Source organism: Gobius niger, assembly GCF_951799975.1.
Source record: "Gobius niger genome assembly, chromosome: 10".
NCBI classification, from domain to species: Eukaryota; Metazoa; Chordata; class Actinopteri; order Gobiiformes; family Gobiidae; genus Gobius; species Gobius niger.
In genome coordinates this window covers 7,069,337-7,091,817 of record NC_136861.1, presented here as the reverse complement: position 1 = coordinate 7,091,817, position 22,481 = coordinate 7,069,337, and positions in this window count along the sequence as shown.

The following is a 22,481-nucleotide window of genomic DNA, read 5'->3' as shown; positions in this document are numbered from 1 at the left end:
ATCGATGGGAAGTCGTGGAGCTGCTTGTGTGAGCTCCAGGCTCTGGGGGGGGGTGTGTGTTTGCTGGTGTGTGTTTGCAGGTGTGTCGTCGCTCGTGTTCGTCGCTCGTGTTCGTCGCTCGTGTTCGTCGCTCGTGTTCGTCGCTCGTGTTCGTCGCTCGTGTTCGTCGCTCGTGTTCGTCGCTCGTGTTCGTCGCTCGTGTGTGCATTGCCTGCTACTGGCTCCAACAACATTAATGTAAATATGATGTTAACAGGGGTGGGAATCTATAAGTTCTACTTCCTCCAACTCCTTTTCGAGTTTATGTACAGCACTACGTATATATGTCATGAATGTTAAAATGTCGCAAAAGCTGCACATGTTCATGTAAATGCACAGAGCCTGGAGCTCACACAAGCAGCTCCACGACTTCCCATCGATGTCTCTTCAAAGCCTCTTGATTGTGAGTCTTTCTCAGGCCGTGGTGGAGGGATGTAGGTCCATCAGCGCTCTGAGCCCTTTGAGGATCTGGAGGATTGTCGTACAGCCTTCACTACAACGGGGAGCCAGGGCGGTCGTCACAGCTCTGCACTGCAGCCCCCCCAGCCCGGGCTGTGACATGTGGGAGGAGGCAGATGGAGATCTTAGAGGAGGCCTGGGTCGTGCTCCTCAGTGTAGAGACTGTTTGGGGTGAGGCTTGTTTGTAGAGTCCTGGGAGTCCCAGCGTCTCTCCCCGAGGTCTCTCACTTCAGCCCAGTGCACAGAGGTCTGAGTGAAGGGTCGATGGTCTTCGTGAACTGAGGACCAGAATCCATCCTCCATCTTCATCCTGGTCCTCATCAAAGCAAGTCCTAATGTGAAGAAAGAAATGTGTCCCAGATCAGAGCGAGGAGTCGGTCACAAACCTTCTCGGGATCCAGAAAACGGCGTTACTTTGCCAGGGGAACTTTCCAGCCTTCAACATCAGACATGGCTTGAAGTAAAAGAGTAGAAACACGCTGTAGCTCATCGCAGTCGGTATCTGTGAAAGATTATCAAGAAAAAACAGGAATAAAAATGTTTTAAGCAAGAAATGTACGAGAGAAAATGTGGTCTGTGGCTCAGAGCGAAACCTCTGACCCAAATGAGCTGTGGGTCTCACAGACTTCCAAAGGTGAACCAGGGAATATATGATGTCATTCTAAATACCACGGTAACAGAACTGATGATGTCACTGCAACCGGCCAATCAGAGGTCAGTATCTTCTTTTTAATTTGCATTTTGTTGCCATGGAGATTAATCTGCCTAAATAGAGTTTGGGATGGAATGTTCTGAAGTGAACGTTACCATAGAAACCCGCCATGTTAGGGAGAACTATATGGGGGTTATTGGGGAACGCCAGACTGAATATCACAAGTGATTTTTAAATCAATAGATCCTGAATGTGATTTCTGTGAAGAAGAAAATGAAACTGTTCCCTTTCACTGAAGATGTTCAGATTATAAAGATAATGTAACGTTTATTAATAAATAGATTCACAAACCATATGATTCTTTGAGTAAATTCCATATTATTCCATATTCGCAAATCTAAAAGCATTTCAATATTCAATAAATAAATACAAATACAACTAAACCAAGAGATGAACATGAGCTAAAACCAGTATAAAAAAGTATAAAAGCGCAGCAGGTGAAAATGGCTAACACACTGTAGTGTCCACATGTTTATATAGTACGTGCATCTGTGTGAAAGATGGGCGGTGTTTACCTGGTACTAAGCAGTATTAAGTAACTTGTTTACCTTAATAAATCCTCTCCGTAGTCCCTCTGGGGGTAACACAAGTGTTAATCTCCCCCTGGTGTCTCTGGCCAGAAAAGCACAATTGCAACTTCGCTGCCACCGACCCAGAGGCCCAAATACACACTGATAGAATCACGAAGAAGAGGCTAACAGGCTAACGGGCAAAGCTAACTGCGGGCTAGCGCCACTTAAACAGTATTTACAGCCAAGTTTGAGTGAAAAATGATCTCTATTGTGTAACTGGATGTACTAAATATCCCTCTGTCCCTTTGACTTTTCTGTCAGCGTAGTATTTACTCTCATGGACAATAATAAGTAAAAAAACGTAACATGCTACGACACCTGCAGTGGTGCTTGTGGCCTCTAGGGACAGGAGTTGCTTAGTTCTGCTTTAAGATGTGTGTTGTGTTAAAAAGTAAAGCAAAAACACTATGAAATTCAAACCTTTTACTGCAAATCATTGAAAAGAAGTTTTGTTTTAAAATAATATCTTAAATAACTTTTTAGATGTGAAATACTTCCAAGAACCCTCTGCTAATAGGACCCCTTGGGGTCCTCGTACCCAGGGCCGGATTTAAGTAAAATGGACCCCTGGGCTAAAGTTTTTTCAGGGCCCCCCATAATCAATCAATATTTATTTATATAGAGCCTTAACAACATGTGTACATATACTGTATGTCTGTCGGATTTCTCTCTCTCTACAATGAAAGGATTTTTTTTTTTTTTTTTTACGTGCAGAAGTAACTTCTTAAACATAGAAGTAGTTTAAAAATGACAAATTAGTGAAAAAATAAATAAAAAGTTTAACATAATGACCCCAATTTGAGCTCCATGGCCCTCGCGATAGAACCTTTGCTTCTGCCAGACTGGTGGGGGGGGGCACATTTAAAAGGGGGGTCTGGGGGTCCTCCCACAGAGATCTTTTTTTAATTTTAATGGTGTATTTTCATGCATTTTAACAGACCAATAGGTACAGATTTTTTCCCAGTGTCAATATAACTCAATGAAAATGGCTCAGACCTTGTTTAGAACTGGTTTAGACCTGGTTTAGGCCTGGTTTAATCCTGGTTTAGTCCTGGTTTAGTCCTGGTTTAGACCTGGTTTAGTCCTGGCTTAATCTCGGGTAAAAAAAAAATCATCTGATAAATGTGAGGAGAGGGAACTAGTTTACAGCCCACGCATTATTCTCCGCATGCCCATGGGCCCTTCAACTTGCTGGGCCCCTGGGCTTGACCCCTGTCAGCCCCTTCATAAATCCGGCCTTGCTCGTACCCCTGGTTGGGAAACACAATGTCATCACAGTAGCGTAAAGTTCTTGGTGTTCTGGTAAAACCGTGTTGCGTCACGTTTAGGGAAAACTCACCAAAGAACCGCACCGTCGGTTCAATTAATCCGCACTAGATTTTCCACTGTTCCTCCGGTGGAAATGTCCACTCAGAGCCCAATTTAGCCCAAATCAAAGCCGCATTGATCCGGCCCGAGCTGGCTCAGTGACATTTTTGGGCCCGTCTGACCCGCTCTGACGCCGGCCGCTGCCTCCGTGTCTCGTTGTCAGAGGCCGAACAAAGTGCTCGGCGGCTCCCATTAGCCGGAGTTTCCCCGCTCAGACGACACCCGCTGGGAGAGCCCTGTCGGTCGGAGAGAAATAGGGCCCTAATTAGAGGAGGAGATCGTCGGAGCGGTGCGGCGCGCGGACATAAAGTTTGACTAAAATATAAAACGGTTTCGCTGCACAGGCACTTCAGTCTTTATGGAGCCCCGGAGAACGCGGCTCCGACAGATCCGTGTGTGGCTGCTGCCTGTTCTCTCGCTGTCTTCACTTCTTCAGCTTTTATAACGCCGCTCCCCGGGGAGAAACAGACCTGCACTTTTGTTTCATTCGTGCTTCTTTGTGTAATCCAGCCTGTCTTCTTCTAGAGAGCTGGAAAAGAGAGGGTTATACACGCCTTTCCAGGTCATATTTTTAAAAACAGTTAATATCCCATGGTCAGTCTTTAACCTCTTAACCGAGTGCATGTTCTCCAGTTCGGCTTTACTCAAAAAATTACAGCTTCTTGACTGGAGCTTACTATAGGTCAGTGCCTCATTTGAAAGCCAATGTTATGGCAATCTTCGAGGGTAATTTGCCATACTAAGCAGCCTGGGCTGTAGCCTTAGCTTGACGTGTGCTTTTGGTAAAAACAAATGGAATGTCCAGACTTACAGGATAACGGAGAAGTTTGGGTTTAATATATTCAAGTCCAAGTTCCACTGGTTCACATAGACGTCCACAGTTCCACAGTATTCACAGTTTTCACAGCACAGTCAAAAAACTGTTGGGCCTAAAACCCAGGCCAGCTTCCACACCACAAGGGTTCCCCCACCTGTCCATTTAAAGAACTGCATGGCTACCTGGCCCCACCCAAACACACAAACATAAATATAGCTGTTGCCTTTAAAACAAAATAACTTAGGAATAGCAATTTTAGCATTTTTAAAGGAAACTAAAACGGCCTTCACAGCCAAGAACAGCAAAACTGATCGAAACAGATATCAGCTATACCCATTTGAGAGCTGCAAATTTCTTCTTCTGAGACACCGAAGAGGCACCAAGAGCCCCCACACCTGCGGCACAGTGGAGGCGTCACAAGAGGAGCTACAGGAAATGAAAATGAGGAGGTATCCGGGCGAGACACACAGCTAAGCCACACATGGTGAATGGTAAATGGACTCAACATACAGTATATAGCTCTTTTCTAACTTTATCAGGCCCAAAGCGGTTTACAAGACGGAACCAGTCACCCATTCACTCTCATTCATGCACAAATGTACGCAGACACTGGAGGCAAGGAGGGTGAAGTGTCTTGCCCAAGGACACAACGACAGTGTGCATTTGCGGGAGCTGGGATTCACACACGCCTTTTATTGTTCCGGCTAATGGACGTTCACTGTAGAATAATAAGACAGATTGACTGCAAAGCTTTTTCCAGAAGATGGTGAAAGACTGTTGTGGAGCGGAGGGAGCTGCGCAGGAGGAGGTGGAGCTGACCAGTGCAGGACACCACGCTCTGAAACAGGGACAAACCCAGGATGTGGTGCACCGTTTCAGAGGATCGGAGGAGACTGAAGGCAGACAGGTTTCCTCCGGGTTCCCCGTCCTCCAAAAACAAGCGGGTCAGGTTGATGCACAGTGGCAGTGAGGCTCAGTCGCAGCGGCTCAGGACTAACACCTGAACACTATTTCGTTGTATGCCTGTACAATGGTAAATGGTCTCAACTTATATAGATACAGACGGCATCACGTCATGGAAGGGGGCGTGGCCTTGCCCAGGGGGAAAATAGAATCTTTAGAGAAACACAATTTTTCACTCTTTTTAGCCATTTTCTGGTGGAATATGAACTTATTTATCACATATAAATAAAGTCAAGTGTAACTCAGGCCCATATGGATATTTTCTCACAGCAGATTGTTCAGTAGAAGTGAAAAAATGGCAGTTGTAGCAAGCGCTAGCTAACCGTTAGCATTAGCCCGATGCTAACATGTAGCATCAAGTTAGCATTCTCAGTTATTTATGTATTTATGGGCTGTTGAACCACTTTGCTCCTCTCCATGTCTTTGTATCATTATTTAGTAGAAAACTATATTTATAATTCAGCATTTGTTACAGTAATTTTTGAATAATTAGAGAAAGTTTAGATTTTTTCTAAATTGTTTTCCCCCTTTACTGTTTTCAAACTTCCAGAGATGCCGTCTGTATCTATAGCGCTTTTTTACCTTTTTTACCAAAGTGGTTTACAGGAAGGAACCAGTCACCCATTCAAGAGTGTGCATTTGAGGGAGCTGAGATGACAAATAAAGCACTTACTTTCTTACTTAGTGCAAGTTGGCACAATGAACATTACTCAGCAAAAAATAATGCTGACTTTGTAACAAAATCCAACTCATTTAGTTGTGGTGAGGCAGTAGTTAGTGGTGGCACAAGTTTTCTGTCATTTTATCTTTTCGTATAAGATGAAATGTATGGTTTCATTTTATTGATGAATGAGTTACCAAGACTTTTTCAGAGGGGATTTTGGATATCTTGTTTAGTTTTAAAATAAGCTGTTTTTTTAGTGGAGAAAATTTGTAAAAATTTAATTTTCGCCTTATTTTTTGACATTCAAAACTCAATAAATGGGGCTTAGGGATTAAAAAATAAAAAAATCAGCTGAAAAAAATCTTCAAAATATTGTTCAGTCCAAGGCTGGAAAATGCGGTCCTACTGACGTGGACATAGTGTCGCCACAATGACAGAAAAATGTGTTTTGAGAAAAAGGCCCTTGAAATTGCATTGTCCCATATAAGTCTATGGGGGAACATTGAATCAGCGCAATATTTAAACATGTTATTGTGAAGATTAGGCATGTTTTCTGTTTCCAGGTGAAAGCTTGTATGTTCAGAGACCAATTTGGCCCAAAACATGAAAAATGAAAAAAAAAAATTTTGCCTGTAGTGGCTCCCCTTAAGTGTTTATTCAGTATAACAACATTAATTAACTTAGATCTAAAGCTGGAAAATAACCAGATTTTTTTTTTTTTTTTGGTATTCCTTCCTTTTTACATTGTGCTTCTTCAAAACCACTAAACCGTAAATAGCAATAAGTCAGCTAAAGCTAAACAAGCAGAGCCCCTACATTAATAAAGCACTACCCCTACTTGCAAAAAAGAAAGTAACGGCTCGTGATTTACGGGTTTTATCTCGTGAATCATTTTGTAATTAGAGAAAATTCTCCTGGGTGCCCGAAGGTTTCAGTGGGTGCTCGAGCCCCGCAGCACCCACGAGATCGGCACCAATGAATCAGACAGGAATTAGATATCTCTCTGAAATCTCTCCGAAAAACAATGTCCAATAGGAGCTACTAAAATGTCTCCAAAGGAATTTATCTTGTATAAAAGCTGCAGTTTACTCTTCAACTGGTTCTGAAATGAAAAATGAGATGTTGTTGCAAGAGTGGAATGAATCATTTTGAGAAAACAGGAGTTATAGCTCATACAGTAAAAGCCCTGTGAGGATGATTGACTCTGAAACACTCGGAGTTTGCCCAGAGCTCCCTCCTCAGGCAGCAGTGGGAATGATTTAGTAACGTTGATCATCTGCAGTGAGCCGGCTTTGAGCAGCAGCAGAACCGTCCGTCTTTTTCCACCAGCAGTTTCCGTGCGGCTCCTCTGGCCCATTTTCGCTGGAGCGCCGGCTTTTCACACCTCTTCCTCCTCCTCTTCCTCCGCGGTGAAGGGCAGCGGTTCAGCTCGGAGCGCGGCGGATCTGGGGCTGGTCCGCTGAGAGTCACACCTCGGCCTCGGACATCACGCCATTCCTCAAGCCCAGGCGGAGCAGCGGCGAGCGGAGGTCTCAGCGGGTAAACAAGCAGCTTCCTGTGAAAGAAGACTCGGGCCCAGGGGTCAAACGCAGCCCTATTGTTGAATCATATATGAAATGTGCAACATACAGAAGCGGCCAGCAACAAGGCAAAACTAAGATGAAGTCGAGTTTTGGAGGAGCTGTGCTTTACTCATGTACTTGTGTGAGAAATTATTACTTTTACTCCACTATTAATACTCTCTACTCCAGTCCTGTATTTCCTACATTGTTGGAAATACAGGACTTTTCTCTCTGTGCTTTCAAACTTTCCAAGAGAACGTCGACCAACAGATACATTTGCTTTTACAAAAGTGTGTTAAGAACTTAAAAGTTTATAAATTTGGATTTATAAAACGTTTCCCGGTGTGGAAGCCGCCCTGAGTGTGCCGGAGGAGGGTCCGCGCTGAATTGCTCGAGGCTGACTTTTGATGAATGTAGCTCGCGCTGTGCTCTGTCCTTTCATAATATTACAACCATGAGAATCAATGGCATTTATTTTGTGTTTACAGGCGCGGGAGGGCATCCTGCTGCCTATGCCCCAGTGTGCAGTAAACACCGCGGATAGAGGAAGACAGCACCTGTGTGAGATCCCCGTCGTCTCCACGCACGACTCTCTGTCTGGACTTGGAGCTGTTGTTATTGCGTCTTTCTCATGTCGGAGTTCTTTCATCAAAATTAGTCGGGTGTTTTTAGACCCACTATGTGACTCGGTTCCTGAGAAATCCAAGCGAAACAGAGGCTAGTTTTGATCAAAATGATTATTGCATGTTTTATGCAACACTCTCCTCCATCTCTCCTCTGGCACTAGCGTTATGGGAAGAGGCAAATGCCTAAATATTTTCGTTTCAAGTCAGTTTTCAATGACAACATTGTTGACACGTTGTGAAACACAGCGTGTTGCCGCAGATCGATTGATTTTTATGGCGTATATACAGCCTGGTTCTCGTATTGAAGACTTTAACAGGATGTTTCTCAGCCGTCCTTGGACCGATTCTAATTCTAATCATTTAAAAACTCAGGGACGACTTGTCAAACGTGCTCCAGAGATTCGAGAGAGAAGTGTCGGGTTTACAGCTGTTCACTACACAACACCACTTCCCCTCAGACTAAAAGAAAAGAAAAGAAAAGGAATGCAAAAATATATGAAATGTCCAGATCATGACTCTTCACAAGTTTTTGATGGTCATTTATTTCACTTCTGTTCATCACAGAGCTACCAAAATCACACACATGGTGTATAAGAGTGTCTAGTTTCATTTAAAAAAAATAAAACGCAAAAAATTAGTTTTTGGCACTCAACGCATGGGAGCGAAAAACAAGTTTTTCTGTTTTTGGCACTCAATGTGTTAAAAGCCTTGAGAGCTTCACCGGTGTATGGAGAAGGATTATGGACCAAATAAATGTATATAGATGTCTACAAACGTTAGAAGCGGCGAACTGTCACTGGTTTTAAGTAAAAAAAAAAATCTCCAGACAGTTGATCAGGATCAAATCCTAAGGTTTCGATCTTCTTTGTGTTTCTGTTCAGCTCCTCTGCTGTCAAGTATGCAATTTTTTGCTGTAGCATCTTGAATTCAATTCGTTGAGATGCAGGTCGATACACTGATGCACGAGCCAGCGGGGTTCAAAATGGCGGCTAGAACTATCAGAAGTCACATGACTGAAACACACGTGTAGGATGAATTTGGGAGCAAATTTCATGTTTTTGAAGTTACAAGTCATTTTTCTTAACACAATTAAACAGACTTGTACTTGCTACTTTGATAACATGACTATTTTCAAACCTACTTCAGTACTTTCACTACAAAGCCAACATAATGCATACAAAAAATCACCTAGTCGTCGCCTGGAGTTTGACGTTTCATAGGATTTGGAAAGAATATTGTTTGATTTCTGCGTTAGAGAAAAAACCCAATTGAGACATCAGTGCTTGTTTGCCACACCCCCCACACTCGCCCACCCATTCTGCGTATGGTCGGAAGTTGTAAAAGTTCCTTGTTTCCTTCGAACGCACCATTAGCCCGTACAGGCCTGGTTAGATAACATGACATCAGATGGAGAGAGAGAAAGAGCTCGCCTCGCTGAACACAGAGACAGCGGTCCGTAATTGGACACATCACAGACACATCACACGCACTTTGTTTTTCAGCCCAAAATGTGGCTAAAAAAAACAACATTTCTCCCATGCCACAGTCTCCCAAACCTCAGACACGGGGCCGAGGTCGCTGCTGAAATGGCCACGAATGCTAAAATTATGATAGAACATAAGCAGATGGATGGAGATGGCGGAGCTGGTGCAATTTCGGGGTTTTCGCGCGGCACAGGGAGAGACCGGATCAAAATCAGGGGTAATCAGAGGCGCTGTCAGACTCCAGAGACGAAATAATGAAAATGAATCTGAAGCTCCCGTCTGACAGATCTGTTAAATCTGCCCTTTTTTTCCCAGCTTTTATTCTTTTGTCGAAAACTCACAGGGAGTTTCATTTGCGCGTGCTTAATTCTGTTTGGAGATATTGCCTCTTTTTCATTTCGGCAACTGCAATTGAAACCTGCAAATGTCCCTGTGTGAGTTCTCAAAGCGGCACTCTCCATTTCCTCCCCTTTTCAAGCCATGAAAGTCGATCTTTTTGCTTCCTGTGGCTCATCTTCATAACTTAAAACGATATGTCTGTATATAAACTACCTCTAAACAACAGTTACACTGTTGGACAGAAAAAATAAGTTGCCGCCTGGATGTAACTAACTATTCTGACCTGGGGTTACGACAGTGCTTCCCCATCTTAACTTTTTCAAGGTAAAGGATCCAAGAACTACAATGAAGGATCCGGGAAAGATTTGTAAATGATATAATTGTGTTTAATGAGGTTAAGGAACACTTTATTGTCCCCATAGTGCACTCTAGCCTAAAGTAAAGCACCATCTATGTTGTGCTTTACCAGAATACAGTATATGTTCTGTGCCTTCATGACCGAATCTTCATTTCTCCATGGCACCTTATATTTTTAACCATCCTACTTCGAACAGGGGCTCTTGTGATCGCGACATTGAAACCACTTGATGTATTAAACTTCAACGGATCATCAGCATTTGAACGGGGGAATCTTCAAATGGGATCATTTCTATAAACTGTTCCCTTGTTTTGTCATTTGTGAGTCTTTTCTGAACCACTGCAGACCCAACTGCTGGCTTGGGCACAACAGAAGGGTCAAAGAAAACACAGAAATGGTCAGATAATGCGACATCAACCACATTCACATTTGAAACACCTTCTGTCAAGAGGAAGTTTGGGGTCAAAAGACCTCACAACTCCAGCCTCTGGTAAAGCACCATTTTCTACTAATGCTTCATCATATATAAAATAATGATTCAGAGATTTCCAGATTCAAGGTTCAAAGATTGTATTTTGTCAATGAATGGAAATCGTTCATTCTCTCATCCTTGTTGTGAAGCGGGGGGTGGGGAGTGAGGGATTCCGCAGTCTCCTCCCTGAAGGCATTACCTTGAAGAGACTGTGTGATGGTGCGAAGGGTCCCTGGTGATTCAGGCGGCTGTGCGGGTGATATGGGTGGAGTACGTGTCCATGTAATGAGGTGCTTTACCAGAATATTTAGAACATATTTAAAGTATTTTCCACAGTTTTACTGTATATTAACCGGTATTTTATCCCTAATTATGGCATGTTTCTCAAAATCTTCATGGAGGCCAGAGGCTCTATGGCAGAGGGTTGGATTTGGCCTCACATAAGTGTTTTAGCCTGTTCCCCGAAACTATCGAATCAATCTAAGGCTCTGTCCACACGAAGTCAAGCTCAGGACTAAACAAATAAATATTTGATCAATCCATCATATCACTGTTTTGGAGGTCTGTAAAGGAATATTTTCCAAACTATAGGTCCCTGTTTGGAAAGATCTGAAAACACCAGTTACGTGGCTCCATTGTTACAGCACCATCTCTGCTCCACTGCGAGCCACAGGTGACAAGCAGAAAAACACCTCCATACAGTCTGTGTTTTTGGACTGACAGCAAAAGTCCGGTCACTGACAGTACGTCTGCTTTAGTCCTGTGAGGTCTGAAGTATACATTCACCTCCTCTTCTCTTCTGGGATCCTAAATCCATTGAGAATAGTGCTTTGTACTATTGTTGTAATATACATTTTTACTGTAATGATTTTGGGGGTGGGCGTTTATAAGCTTTTGCTTTCGGCCCACTCCTTTTGAGCAGAATTTCAACTGCTCAAATAAACAAATAAACTAAACTGGAACTGTCATATTTACAGTCTTGTATTTTCTTTGGTAGCACCAAACACAGGCCTGGCAGATGCACTGCAGCGTTATCACAGACTTTAGTCAATCCATGTAGATGCTCACATTTACTGAGCTCCGTATTGACAGAGGAAGTTTCTGAAATGATAAGCTTTTTGTCTTCTTTGTCTTCCACTTGTCTTTTGCCGGGTCGTTTGGGCAACTGTGGGAGCTGCCCAAATCGAGCAAAACTGTGAGCCCAAAGAATGAGCTCAGCTGACGACCTGAACATCCTGAATGACCAGGTTATTCAATCATCAATGGATTTCTTCTTCCCTGATGGCACAGGCCAGATCTCAACCCCATTGAGAAACTTTGGGATGTGCTGGAGAAGATCTTGGAGAATAATTAATACAACACTGTTGGACATTGTTAGGCATGTGATCAAGCTAAAGTCGCAACAACCAAATAGAGCTTGTGACCTTTGTTTTTCCAGATCAGAACAGTGCCGGGCTGTGTATTAGCGAGGCAGTTTTAACCCTGAGATGATCAGGTGAAAGTCTATGACAGTTTCCCATCTGTTCCCCCCAGAGAGCTACTTTTACTTAATAAAAACGATAGAGAGCGACTTTCAGGATCATTGACTAACCATGGGCTAAACACACAGCTCGTTCAGTTTGTTCTTCATGAGGGATTTGCTTAGAAAAGGGCGTTTAGTGCGAATGGGGCCCTTGGTAACGGTGGGATTACAGTGGAGCGTTTGTACAGCGTATTTTCACTGTAACTTTCACAGCAGATGGAGCAGCATATGTTCACCTTCTCCATGAAACACTTAACCTTGGACTCTGCGCTGACGACTCCCGACGGGAAAGTCTGGTTAACACTCATATAACCAATGGAGGACCAGGACTAGCACTTTCTCTGCACTGCACTCACAGATATAGGGTCTCCGGGTGAGAGTGCTGCATGTTGTTTTCAGGAAAAGGAAAACCACCGCTATTCAAGTAACTATTTATACACATAGGTAGGTTTGGTTTGCATTTGAGAGTTGGCTCGCAGTTAGATACAAGTGCAATGATTGTGTATGAAGGACAAAAGTGAGGATAGAATATGGTGCAATTACCTCAATATAACTGCACTTGGAATAAAGCCATACATGCTCTTCAATCATTTTGTTGTTATGGCGGCCATTTTGAATACCGAAGTAGAATTATGTAGTACTGCAACAGGGAACAATATCTCTACTAAGGATGAAAAAGAAAGACAACAGTGGCGTTTTTATGTACTCGTAATCATTGCTCAAGAAGATAACAGTTAAAACATGGCCCCAGAGACGTATGTTTATGTGATATAACCAGCAAATGTGACACAGATGTAGCAGCTCTGTCTGTCGAGCTACATCAGGATTTACTAAAGTTCTGCTTCACTCTGAAGACTGAATGAACACATCAAAGAGGAAACAGAAAACCTTTATCGGTGATTTTTACAGTCTGAGTCAGCTGCTCTAGACGCTAGCATGCTACCGGTTAGCAACGGTCAATCAACTGCCAATGGCTTCAACACAATGTGTGGCTCACATGTATGTACACTGAGGAAATACTACAGCAACAGCTCTGACATCTGTCACATGTTGTATCCAAGACTAGATGTTTGTGGTTCAGAGCTGAGCTGTTGAAGCCAAATGCTAACCGGTAGCATGCTAACATCTTAAACACTGACTCACTGGTTTCTTCACATTAACGTGCGTCTCTGGGGTCGTGTTTTTACTGTTATCTTCTTGAGCAATGATTACGAGTACATAAAAATGCCACAGTTGTCTTTCTTTTTCATCCTTAGTAGAGACATTGTTTCATGTTAGTTAGTTACTTAGGTATTCAAAATGGCGGCCAGAACTATGTGTGATGTCATTGGAAACACATGTATTATTAAACCACGTAGTTTTACATCTTAGAACTATTTGTCCAGATGGAATAAATTGAAAATCTTTATTTAAAGGATGAAACGCATTGACTAAGGCATATTGAAACCGAAAGCGTCTGAAGTGTCAAAGTCACGTCAAAATCCTCTAGTTTGAAGCCAGTGCATTTTAATTCAGCTCGTCAACACAAAGTGCGTTCAGAAGCTCCTCCTGTCTGAACTGCTCTTTTGGGAAAACTTGTTCCTCTTTCCCGGCTGTGTTAATGGTAATGAGTGAAATAAACAGACACTCGTCATCTGGTCTGTTCCCCGGTTCCTTGTATTGTCAGGGGTCTGTTTATCCAGAGTTGTGTGACTCAGAGCTGAGCTGGTGCTCACAGCGACAGGTGCCTGTTTGCTCCTCCCATGGATGATGCGACTGTTTAATCAGAATCAGAATAGTTTGTATTGCCATTGTTTGAGGTTCACAAACGAGAAACAAACACAGAATTTAGATAAAAAATAAGCTATGAAACTTTAAACTATAAGGCTTTAGGGGCATGCATAAAGAATATTGAAATATATAAAACAAAAAAGCAAAATTTGGTAGACGACAACAATTTGACATTGAATAACAGTGGGATTGTATTTACAGATGTGTAGGTGTATGAAGTGATATAGTGATAGAAGAGGATCTAAGTGGACACACCACACAGTGTTTTTGTTCATGATCTGAAGGCGGTGGGAAAAAACTGTTCAAGTTTTGGGATTTATGGGTCTGTATAGACCAGGGGTCGCCGAGTAAATTTCCCCGGGGCCTAAAATATATCGGGAGTATATCTTGCCAGGGTCCATAAACAAGCTCCAGTAAAATATTTTTTGATTGGGAAAATACTATTGAGGAATATAAAAGAATATTAATGGGCCTGAAAGGACTGTAACCTCGGCTTACACTTATTGCACTTAACAGGTCTGTGTCACTGTAGTCATTATTCATCATTCACTCAGTACTTGGTGGTAGAAAGCTACTATTATAGCCACAGCCGCCCAGGGGCAGACTGACACATGGCTATACTTTGTTGTTTTTATTAGGGCTGAAAGATACTATAAACATTCAAGATATAAATATCGCAAAAGAAAGATATAGCCAATCCAACTTTATTTATAGAGCGCTTTAAAAACAACATAGTCGACCAAAGTGCTTTACACAAAACACAATACAATTACATGAGTAAAGATAAGACTGTACAATACAGTAAACGTCAACTCCCCTGGGGGTCAAATGCCAAACGGAAAAAATAAGTTTTCAGGAGAGATTTGAAAACAGGGAGTGATATTTAAAGGCAGCTCATTCCAAAGTTTAGGAGCAGCCACCGAAAAAGCATGATCACCTCTCAGCCTTTTCTTCGTCTTAGGAACCACCAGTAGAGCCTGATGTGCTGACCTCAGTCAGCGAGCGGGACATAGGGAACAAGGAGGTCACACAGGTACTGGGGGGCCAGGCCATGCAGACATTTAAAAACAAATAAATGATTTTTAAAGTCAATGCGGAAGTGCACAGGGAGCTAATGAAGGGATCAAATTTCCGTGATCCAGTAAAAGGCGAGCGGCGGTCTTGCCAGTGAAGTTTTGCTAAATCCTGAATAGAGAATGTTGCAATAATCCAGACGGGTGGTGATAAAAGCATGGATTAAAATCTCAAAGATGTGACGAGATAAAAAAGTCTTTACTCTGGCAAGTTGCCTCAGATGATAAAAGCTGGACTTCAAGACAGCACTTATTTGGGCGTCCAATTTAAAAAGCTTGGGATAAGGGGCCCAGCTCAGCTGTGACCACACCAGACGAGTCATTAGGAGCAAACAGCACCATCTCAGTTTTACTCTCATTGAAATGCAAAGAGTTGTAGGCCATCCACAGTTTCACTTCTGCGAAGCATTCGACAAGGGACTTAGACTGCTTCAAAGGCAAATACGTTTGGCAGTCGTCTGCTTAAAAATGAAACATTACATTGTGTTTACGCAAAGTAGCTCCAAGGGGCAACAAGTACAAAGAAAAAAGTAAGGGTCCAAGGACTGACCCTTGTGGTACTCCACAAGTGAGAGGGGCATATCATTATCGTATTTGTATTGAGATATGAACATTCAAAATATTAAAATCGAAAAGGAAAGATATGAACGATTTTGATTTTCATCAATAGAACTGCACCCTTTTGTATTATGATTTTATTTTTCTAAAAAATGCTTAGTTTTCACCTAACTCATAGTTATATTGTATCGTATCGATATCGAGATATGAAATTTTGTCCATATCGTTCAGCCCTAGTTTTTATCCTGATCTCTTACTATACCAGTGCCCACACATGTGGAATACTTTCCTTTTTTTTTATTTAAGTTGCCCCCACTGGCTTGAATAAGCACACTGATTATTTCATTAAACATTCATAACTCATTTCATTTTTTTTTTTTCATTTATTTATTCATTTGAGCAGAAAAAGTATGCCAACATTTACAGAAAGAAAAAATACAAAACAAGACTTTGTGCTCAAAAGGAGTAGGAAGAAGTTCAAAGAACTTATAGCAAACCTACCCCTTATCTCTCATTCAAGTGATCATCACATTCATTTTCCACTAGACTCATGCAGGAAACCGATGCATGAGTCTGTGCTTACATGTTGATATACATTGTTTATGATCGTACAAAATGTCAAAGAATTTCATCATTTACAGTCGTAAATAAATAAATACACCATATGGTACATAAGAGTTATGCCAAGGCACATCTCTCTTTCGTTCTGATCACACAAAAATATATATAATATCGCTCAGCCCTGCTATACCAACTATACCCAAATGTACAAGATAACCCAATATAACCATGTAGAAATAGAAACTATCTGTCCATAGTCATTCACTTAAGATTGACGAGGGAAAGGGAAAGAAAAAGACATGTAAACATCCTTGAAGTATACATACGTATATGTAATCTATGAACATATTGGAAACATGTGTTTTGTCCATTGTCATGTAGACTTGAACTAACAACAACTCCACACAGGAATGGACTAGAGACTTACTTTTTATTTTGACATACTCGGGAATTTGTGCTCTACAAGTCCGAGGCCTTATTGAATCATCTCGCAGGCCGGATTTGGCCCGCGGGTCGCCTGTTGCAGACCCCTGGTATAGACCGTAGTCTCCTGCCTGAGGGGAGAGGGTGAATAGTCCGCGTCGAGGGTGAGAAGGGTCAGCAGTGATCCGACCCACACGCCTCCGGGTCCTGGAGGTGAACAGGCCGATTTGAAGTCTTTTCTAATTGTTTTAATCAGTGTGTTTGGTTAAAACTGATATAAAATGCAAAGAGAAGTTTGATTTTGATGTAAATATACAGTATATTTGTTTAAGCAGTTGTACACGCAGACATCCCTTCCTGTTTAATGCTGAACGAAAAGGCTTCCTGCAGTAGTTTGTCTGGCCAGGCAACAAACGCCATACATTGGACATTGGACTCTTTGAACTCAAAATGGATTTTTCACACATGTTGCGATTCCATCTGACGGCACGCAGTTCCTCCCTTACAACAATATAACACAGGCACGTAGCTTTTGCATGTGACAGATTGTTGGAGAAGCAGAGCTGAAACAGGAGGCCCGGAGGAAAACCAAAGAGGAGATTTATTGCCGCCGTGAAAGAGGAAGTTGGTCGACGTGAGAGCACCGGGTCCGACGGAGAAGAGGATGATTGATATTTAAATTTAACAGGTCAGCAGCTTCGGTGAACAGCGGCTGACCAAGCGAGCTCCTTCCTGAATTTTTCCCGAGCGCATCATCCGTTCATTTGCCGAAAAGGCGTAGAGCGTGTGACAGTTTTTCAGCGGCAGCCATGTTTGTCAGGGCAGATCGGAGCGCGGCTAATTGGAAACATGAATAAGTAATAACCGCGGGTGACTGATGGAATTGGCTTCCAGTTTTTATAATGACGAAAATCCTGTGGGGCATTATTATAGCGTTAGTTCAATTAAATGCAGAGTGCAATCAAGGCAGGGGACATCACGAATGACAACGAGCTTTTCCAGGTATTCATTTAGGCGGCTTTAAACCTGATTTGTCCATCATTTTAGACGTGCAAATCTTACAGAGCGATCCAGGCTCAAGTGCAGAGGACAAAGAAGATCACGTCAGTAAAACCAAATGAACAAGATTTAAAGAAAACTTATGGCTGGAATCGAATTTACGTGGACACAAACTGTGGTGTGTTTTTGAAGGGAGGTTTGTGGGATATATGTGGAGCACTTAGACATGAACTTAGAGTTTAGAGTTTAGAGATGCAGCAGGCATGTGTCTAGTTTTCTTACTTTTAATATCAAAGAATACATTAGACCAAACTCTCCCTTCACCTATTTTATTATAGCATTTTGTCGACTTGGGATTTTGTCTGAAATCAACCCGACATGGTCCAAATACGGTGATTCTCGTTGTTGAAGATTATACACACACAAAATTAGGTTTTCCTCATTTCAGGTTCTGACTAAACATGACAAATCCTTGAAAATGAGGACAGGCTTCAGGTTTATGAAGTCTAAAAAACGCACCTATAGCCCGTAGTTAGACGCGTGTGTTCGTAGAGCTACAACAGGCGCAGATTCAGCCACTGAAATAAGTTTTCTTGTCTTTTAATCCCGGGTGTTTAGATAAAGAAACACTGATGTGTTTCTTTGTAAAAGTCCCAGAGCTGCTGTAGCTCCGGTTCACAATGAAGCTAAACCTCCCTGAGTTGTTTACATCTGAGGGCCGGCATAGAATCTGCCCTGTCATTGTTGGGGAAAAGCTCCTGATTGGTCGACGCTCGCAAATTTCTCCAAAAAGTTCAACATTTCCCTACTCTAGTGTGGGCCGCGGTGGACGCCCTGGAGGAGAAAGGGAAAGCGAATGAAATGCGAAAAGTGAAAAGAGGCCCGTGACTCGCGGTGGGATATTTTGACGGCCCCTGAGGCACGCCCTCCATGTATTTTCAATGCAAACCTGACGCTTGGCAGCCCTTGGTGTGTAACAGTGGAAAATGTGACATTTGGCCAGAACTACAAGTCAATAAGTTACATGAAACAACAAGGGAGGGGCCGACACTAAAAGTCTGTAATATTAAAAGTCAGTAGCGCATAAACATTCGCTCTAAAACTGAGTTAAGACGAGTTCGGAGTGGAGTCTGGTCAGCAGCAGGGTCCAGCAGAGTTATCAATTTGCTTTTGTCACACAATAATGAAACAAAAACAAAGCACAGCACACTTACAGGCCAGAAAACCCCCAGTCAATAAACCCTGTGGAAAACAAAAAGGGCGAAATAAACCAAGTCTAACCAAATCATCCCCCCTGGAACCGCCACATTAACGTGGTGGTTTGAGCATACGAATGATCCTGGAGCTCTGGAGCCCCTGGTAGGGTCTCCCATGGCAAACAGGTCCTAGCTGAGCTCCTTTTGAGAGACCAACAGGCCCGGTTAGAACCATGAGGCCGTTCTCCCGTGGACCCACCACCTGCAGGAGGAGCCATAAGGGGCTGGTGCAATGTGATTTGGGCAGCTCCAACAGCTGCCCTCACGACCAGCAAACGGAAAAGTGGAAGAAAATGGATGGATGGTTTTAGCTCGGAGTAGAGTCGCTGCTCTCACGTCCTCGAAAAGAGCAGCTGAGGTGGCTCGGGCATCTGTTTGAAATACCTCCTGGTCACCTCCTTCAGGAGGTGTTCCAGGCATGTCTTATTGGGACAAAGCCTCGTGGAAGAACCAGGACACTCTGGTGGGACTATGTCTCCGAGCTGTGTGCGTGGATCGGGAAGTCTGGGCATCTCTGCTGAGGCTGCTGCCCCCATGACTCGGCCCCGGATAAAGCGGAAGAAAATGGATGGATGGTTTTATATATTGCTTTTTTGGACACTCAAAGACGCTTTACTTTGCATTATTCATTCACTCCATACTTGGTGGTGGTAAGCTGCCCATTCACCCAGGCTTCCTGCTACTCCCAAACGGTCTCCCATCCAAGTACTAACCAGGCCCTTCCTGCTGAGCTTCTGAGATCTGACGGGATCAGGCAGAGCAAAGGTTAAGGTGGGGGTTAAACCTGGCCCTATTTTTAATATTTGGTCATCAATAATATAGGCCATACCCTACCCTAAGTACCCATATTATTCCTTATCAAATCCAAATCCAAAATAACTTACAATACAATACATTATTTCTATTGTTTACTCCAGTCTGCAGCAAAATGTATTCATTATTTTCCACATTCATCTGCCTTGTCTCGCCTAAAGACATGCTTTACTCAGCCTTTTAAATTACGTTTGGATGTTTTTGCCTTCATAACATCAGACACGACCAGAACAAGTTTGGTGAAAGTGTTGAAACTCGCCGACAAAACTTCAAGCATTACTGTGTGTGATGTATATTTCAGAGTGAGATGAAACATGATAACTCGGGGAAAGATAACTCCAAAAATGTTTTGGCTCCTTAAACCTCACCAACCCCCGCTCTTTACAGCGAGTTCTCCGGCTCCGCGTGGAAGGAGTGTTTGCCGAAGGATGAACCGCAGCTGCACCAGGCTGAGGCTCGTCTGACCGAAAAGCTCCTCTCCCCCCAGGCGTCTCCTGACCCACAACTCAAAACATGGAGGCAACATTCTCACAGAACATGCAGAGTGTTCGGGAAGTGCTCGCTTTATTCAAAACTTAAGTTGGAAAGCTTAGGTTTTGGTTTAAAGTCATTATTTTATGCTGTGATGTCCGACTTAGCCACTGGACACACGACTGATGCACATCGTGGTTCTACGTCCCATTGTCACAAACATTTATGTCTGAAGGTAAATCTGAACTGCTTTATCTGAGAAGAGTCACCACACCTTCCTGCTTTATTGTACACATGCGATGTTTTATTCACGTCTGTCATATGGCATCACAGCACGGTCACAAACCTCAGCCTTCACTTTGAAGTGACGTCCATGACTGACCGGCTCTTTAAGGTGAATGGTTCAAACCGGATATCAATTATGAAAAGAGACGTAATCTTTTCAATTTTACCCAGAACTTCCCCCCAAACCAACACAACAATCAGCCAAACAATGGAGCAGGCAACACAAGTGAAAGCTGAAAGCACTAAAAATGATTTGTCAGACATTTGCAGCCTCTTTTTATTAGTTGTCTTAGACTCGACTCCCTGTAAAGAGCCGTAAATCCCATGATAACTCTCTCTCTGTTAACATTTTGAAGACTGTCGTGGGATGATGCTGCACAAGTAAAAGTATCTCTGCTCAGGATAAAAATGAAGGACAACAGATTGACAGCAGCATTTTGTATGAAGTGTAAATGTTAAAAGACAGCCCTGGAGAGCACATGCTTATGTAAAAAGAAAAAAAACACCAGGACACCAAAGATCGACTTCCGCTGCTCAGACTAAATGGACACAAAGAAGAGGAAACAGAAAACCTTTCTCTGTTTATTTTGTGTCAACAGAGTCAGTGTTTTAGCAGCTCCAGGCGTTAGCATCCTGCCGCGGTTAGCATTTAGCCTAAACACATAGTGCCGTAAGGGGGTGGAAGGTTAGGATGGACTGACAAAGGCCCATGAAGATCATCACTGTTCAGCAGATAGACCTATATACAGTGCCTCTCGTGAGTATTCATACACCTTGAACTTTTGCACATTTTGTCATGTTTACAACCCTAAACATGAAGATTTTATTTTGATTTTTTTACTGAACGTTCACACACAAGTAACTGACAACTGTGAAGTGAAAGCAAAGTGATACATGATTCTGTTCATTTTCAAAAAATAGAAAAGTGAAAAGTGCATAAGTATTCATACAGCATTTTCTGAGTGCATTAAATTGCCTTTAAAACATTCCTAATGACTCCAGAATGTTCACACCTCACCCTAACGGTTAAATAGAGGCACCTGTGTGTAATCTACTCTCAGTATAATTTCAGCTGTTCTTTTAGACCCTCAGAGTTGTGGTCGGAGTGTATTGGTCACTAAACAACATCATGAAGGTCCAGGAGCACCAGAGAGGTCAGGGATAAAGCTGTGGAGAAGTTTAAAGCAGCATTAAGTTGTACAAAGATTTCCCAAGATTTAAACATCTCCCGGAGCAACTGTTCAATCCATCATTTGGAAATGGAAAGAGTATAGCACCACTGCCAACTTACCAAGGCGTGGTCGTTCACCTAAACTAAAAGACCGAACAAGGAGAGCACTGGTAAGAAATATAACCAAGTGCCCCATGATAACTCTGGAGGAGCTGTGAAGTCATGCCGCTGAGCTGGGGGAATCTGTACATGGGACAACTATGAGTCGTATCTACACAAATCTGGCCTTCATGGACGAGTGGAAGAAGAAAGCCATTATTGAAAGGAGGCCATAAAAAATCCTGTTTGAAGTTTGCTGGAAGTCATATGGAGGACACAGCTCCATGTGTAAGAAGGTGCTTTGGTCAGATGAGAGAAAAATTGAACTTTTTGGCCCAAATGCAAAACGTTATGTATGGAGCAAACCTAACACTGCTCATCGTCCTGAGTGCACCATCCCCAGTGTCAAATATAGGGGGGGGGGGAGAATCATGCTGTGGGGCTGCTTCTACTTAGTGGGGACTGGGGAGATCGTAAGAATAGTTGTGAAGTCGGATGGAGCCAAATACAGAGACATTTTGGAGAAAAACCTGCTGGAGTCACCAAGAGAACTGAGGCTGGGGCGGAGATTCACCTTCCAGCAGGACAATGACCCGGAGCACAAAGCTAAATCTACAATGGAATGGTTCAATAAAAACATATTAATGTGTTAGAATGGCCCAGTCAAAGTCCTGACCTAAATCCTATTGAAAATCTGTGGAAAGGTCTGAAAACTGCTGTTCACAAACGCTCTCCTTCTAATTTGACAGAGCTGGAGTTGTTTTGTAAAGAGGAATGGGCTAAAATGTCAGTTTCTAGATGTGCAAATCTTGTAGAGTCAGATCCCAAAAGACTTTCTACTGTTATTACAGCAAAAGGGGGTTCCACAAAATATTAATTCATGCTGTATGAATACTTATGCAAGCCCCACTTTTCACTTTTCTATTTTTTGAATCATGAATCATGTATCATTTTGCTTTCACTTCACACTTGTCTGTTACTTGTGTGTGAACGTTCAGTAAAAAAATCAAAATAAAATCTTTATGTTTAGGGTTGTAAACATGAC